The sequence below is a fragment of the Ammodytes marinus genome, assembly GCF_949987685.1.
Source record: "Ammodytes marinus genome assembly, chromosome: 11".
Classification (NCBI taxonomy): Eukaryota; Metazoa; Chordata; class Actinopteri; order Uranoscopiformes; family Ammodytidae; genus Ammodytes; species Ammodytes marinus.
Window position 1 is genome coordinate 228,646 of NC_137215.1, and position 5,000 is coordinate 233,645.

The following is a 5,000-nucleotide window of genomic DNA, read 5'->3' on the forward strand; positions in this document are numbered from 1 at the left end:
TCGAACAAGCAATAAGGAAACAAGTTTAAATTGTAATAGATGAATAAATAAATAAAACAAAAAAATAAATAATAATTATTTCTTTATTTTAATCACTTAAAATAGACAAGCCTGCCCGCCCATTAAACTGTAGAAACAGCCCAGAAATATGTGTTAATATTTACATCACTTTAAATAGACAAACCAGACCGCCCATTTCACTGTGGAGAGATGGAAAAACAGGTTTTATTATTATTTATTATTGATTTAAATCACTTAAAATAGACAAGCCTGGCCGCCCATTTCACTGTAGAAACTAGAAATATGTTTCATATGAATTATTTGTTATTTATTTACATCACACGCCTGGCATTATACTGTGGAGAGATATACGCATAGCAATATGTGTAAATATAATATCAATCACTTTAAATAGAGAAGCCTGGCCACCCGTTTTACTGTGGGGAGGGATGTAGAAATATGTGTTAATATAAGGACAAGCCTGGATGTGGAGACAGCATAGAAATATGTTTAAAATATCTAATTTAATATTTTTTTACATCACATGCATGGCTGCCCATTATACTGCAGAAACAGCATATACATCTGTGTTAATATGTATTATTATGTATTTACATCACTAAGGAAGCACAAGCCTGGCCGCCCATTTCACTGTGGAGACCTTTAAAAACAGGTTTATTATTATTTTATTAATGTATTTTATTTTATTTGGCTTTGGGTTTTTCATGGAACTTAATATATCTTCATATAATTGTTTTAGAAGCCATTTTATATTCCCATTGTTTTAAACCAAAGTAAAACACATCTTAAAAACGTTTTGTAAGACTAGATATCTTGGCTAAACGACTTGAATAAGTAGATAATAGTCCAGGAAGGCTTTAGTTTACAATAAGACCGCTAGACTGTCTCTTATTAAAGCAATACTATCCCTACAAGCGCGTGTTAAGTCTTATTTACAAGTAATATTGAAGTTTTGCAAAGTGTGAACCTTGTCCCTTATGTCTTTGAGGAACTCGCCTGTTGTTTCATAACGGCGCGTAATTACAACACAGTCACGTGACGTGTCTATAATAATATAACCCGGAAGTCAACTCACCTGCCGCAGGTACAAATGTTTTATTAGTTTATTGGTTTAGTAGCGGATCGAGTCTGGACAGTTTTCACTCTATGATGAACCGCTGCTTCTAGTTTCCTGCTTAACTTTGGTGCTCTGACGTCACCAGCTCTCCGCCAATCACAGCCAAGGGGCGGGGCTTATGCTGCCTTCACGTGCTGCAGGAAACTTTTTTTTTTGTCAAAACCAAAACTCATAAATTAAGTCTGAAATAAATTAAATTATTTTTTTGTGTGTCGCCAATTTATACTTAGAACATGTTTTTCCAATAATATTATTTTACATGGGCAAGTTTTTTATTCAGAAATGGAGAAATTAGTTCTTCAATACTCTGATTGAAAATTCTCAACTTCTAAAGCACTTACATCAACTAAAACTTTTCCATAATCATTCTCAGCACTATTCTGAAGGTTCTTACAGAAGGATTTGTTCATATGTTGTTCATTGTCTGATTTATTAGACATTTCCTTCTTAAAAACATGCAGAAAATACATACCTAGCCTAAACAAAGAATTTTTTGATTTGTAAAATGAAAAAAAAAATGCTTTATCCATAATCTGTTCTGTAAAAACTTTGGACTCTAATATGTTGTGAAAATTAAATAAAGATGTTATCTCTGGCTTTATCCAACATCTAGATTTGGGTTTTTGATGTTTAGACGTAAGATCTGTTTAAAATAATCTGTCAACGTAAAGAACTTTAAATTGAACAAATAAATAAAAATTCCAAAAAAAGTGAAAAAATACAGTAGCTTTATAATAACATGAATGGTAAACTTACATGTTGAAGAAAAAGACGATTTGTTGGAGAGTGAATTTCCTTGAATAGATGTTCAGTGTGTGTGTGTGTGTGTGTGTGTGTGTGTGTGTGTGTGTGTGTGTGTGTGTGTGTGTGTGTGTGTTTCTGTGATCAGCAGCTGACTGAATTATCATCAGTTACATCACCATTATAAAAGCTGTTACTAAACATCAGGGCCGGCCCTTATCTTAAAGGTGTAGTCAGTGATTCTGGAGAACGCTTGTTGTCAAAATCACTTTTTGTCAAAATCAGTGAATATCTCCTCATGATCCACTACCTGTCTGTACTGGCCTGGTTCTACCAGACCATCGTACTTCATTTCATTTGTACAGAAGGTCTGGAATCGCTCAATTGTAGAAGATGTAAGAAGTAAGAAGTAGTAGGCGGGCGGTGCCAGGCTATGTCTGTACTGTGTGTGAGCTGAACAAAAGAAATCCAGTGTTAATACACAGCCTAGGCTCTGTAAATCTGCTCTGTAAAAACGTTGGACATTAATGTATTTAAAAACTAATATAAAGATTTTAACTCTGTCTTCATCCAACATCTAGATTTTTTATCTACACAAACACATTTACACATAATTAGTTAGATTTTTTTTTTTTTTTAAGAGATTTTTTTGGCATTTTTATGCTTTATTGATAGTGTAGAGACAGAGTGGAAATGTGGCAGAGAGGGGAGTGACATGCACAGAACGACCGCGGGCTGGAATCGAACCTGGGTCCGCTGCTGGCCGAGGCCCATGGGGGGTGGGGGGGGGGGACGCCCTACCAACTGAGCTAAGGGCACCCCATAATTAGTTAGATATTGCCAATTTTGCATATTTATTTAAACATTACAAAAAATATTGTTTTAATGTCAGTAATCAACTGGCAAAGTTTCATGATGAAATCTACAAGTTAAATATTTTACCCTACTCACCTGCAGTGTCACCTGTCTCATGGACTGCAGCGCCCTCCAGCGGCGTAGCTGCGTCACTGCACACAACGTCAAGACGTCACAGTGACGCAGGAAACACATACAAACATGGTATTTGATAAAAAAATAAAAGCCTATTAATTTATACTTTTAAAAACCCCTTTATGATATGCAAAGTGTCTGTCAAAAATAGACATAATATCCACATAAATTAAGATATTTACTAGAGTCAAACCATTAAGCTTGATATCAGTAAAAAACTAAAAGTAGGCTACATTAAAGACTAAAAAAAATATATAAAAAATAGGAAAAAAATGAAAAAAAGATTAATGTTGTTTTTATAAATAAAAAACTGTTTTGACAGTAGACTTGGTGGGACCAGTCTGATCTCGCGAGATTCACACTGTTTTTCTAAAGTGAATCTCGCGAGATCAGGCTGTACGGGGTTATTTTATTGTGAAATGTCTGACCAGATGTACTCTTCCGTGGTTCCCGGTAGCTTCACGCGGCGGTTGCTCTGTCGGTCGGTGCCAGGCTGGCCCGTTACTCTCGCTCTGTCTCGGTGTATTAACGGAGGACTGCCCGGTGCTACGGAGACACGTTCATGGATGAAACGTGACTGTTTTAACGTACGGAGGAGCGGAGGAAGTTTTCCCGCGGTAAGAAGAAACTCAAACGGCTAAAACTAACATAGAAATTTGAGTTAGGTTGGTTCACCGTTTACATAGTTTCAGTCACTCAATCAACTTTCCCTTAGTAACGCAGCATCGCCATGTTACTGTGATAATGTACAAAGGCAGAAAGAGAGGTTTTATTTGTATTTATCGGTTTATTTTAGTAGTTTTGTGTTTCTGTGTGTTGTGGCCGGTCCTATTGTTCCTGCGTTCGCGCCGCCGTTCCCATGGTGAAGCTGCAGCAGCTCGCGAGACTCACCGGAGCCGTTAATAACCGTTTGTTTTTACTGTAACGTCAGCGGACTTTGACCGAAATATGAAACGTTTTAAATACTTTAATTTGATTTAAATGTAATTATCAGGTATCAACTTCTTCATACTTTTACTGCAGTAGTTTCCAGCGTGGACAGTGTGTGTGTGTGTGTGTGTGTGTGTGTGTGTGTGTGTGCGTGTGTGTGTGCGTGTGTGTCTCTGTCTCTCTCACTGTATGTTTGTGTGTGTGTGTGTGTGTGTGTGTGTGTGTGTGTGTGTGTGTGTGTGCGTGCGTGTGTGTGTGTCTCTGTCTCTCTCACTGTATGTTTGTGTGTGTGTGTGTGTGTATGTCTCTCTCTCTCTCTCTCTCTCTCTCTCTCTCTCTCTCTCTCTCACTGTATGTTTGTGTGTGTGTATGTATCTCTCTCTCTCTCTCTCTCTCTCTCTCTCTCTGTAAATGTGTGTGTGTGTGTGTGTGTGTGTGTGTGTGTGTGTGTGTGTATGTATCTCTCTCTCTCTCTCTCTGTAAATGTGTGTTTGTGTGTGTGTGTGTGCGTGTGTGTGTGTGTATGTATCTCTCTCTCTCTCTCTCTCTCTGTCTCTCTCTCTGTAAATGTGTGTGTGTGTGTATGTATCTCTCTCTCTCTCTCTCTCTCTCTCTCTCTGTAAATGTGTGTGTGTGTGTATGTATCTCTCTCTCTCTCTCTCTCTCTCTCTCTCTCTCTCTCTCTCTGTAAATGTGTGTTTGTGTGTGTGTGTGTGTGTATGTATCTCTCTCTCTCTCTCTCTCTCTCTCTCTCTCTCTCTCTCTCTCTCTCTCTCTCTCTCTCTCTCTCTCTCTCTGTAAATGTGTGTGTAACGGTAATAATCCTGTTCTTACTACTTTACACTTTAAATCCAGTGGTTTCCAGTTGTGATGAAGCAGCCATACTCACGTCATGTTGGCTATTCTACAGTCGTAAACTTAATTCAAACATAGAGCACTGAAGTCATTTCCAATACACAAAACGTCTTAAAATGCCGATATTTAACATATTGAATAAATGTCAATATTATTACCAGCATTTATGCGTTCCTTAACAACATAGGAATTTAATATATAAAAAAACAAGTGAAAGTGTGCAGACTTACTTGCTTTTTTGTAATTAAAGTGGAAACTTTAAGTACAAAAAAGCAAGTTTGTTTATATTGCACATTTCAGACAGAGAGAGAATTAAAAGTGTTTACATAAAACATGTAAAATACAT

The 5,000-nt window shown here is 37.1% G+C and overlaps 1 protein-coding gene across 1 annotated transcript in view; it reads left to right on the plus strand.

Annotated features, from left to right (window-relative positions):
- Positions 1–3,407: 3,407 nt before the first annotated feature.
- The window catches only part of ninl (ninein-like), a 60,348-nt gene continuing 58,755 nt past the window's right edge, over positions 3,408–5,000 (plus strand). The window contains exon 1 of the mRNA XM_080036763.1: positions 3,408–3,486. The gene's annotated coding sequence lies outside the window, so the exon portion shown is untranslated. The remainder of the gene's footprint in view (positions 3,487–5,000) is intronic.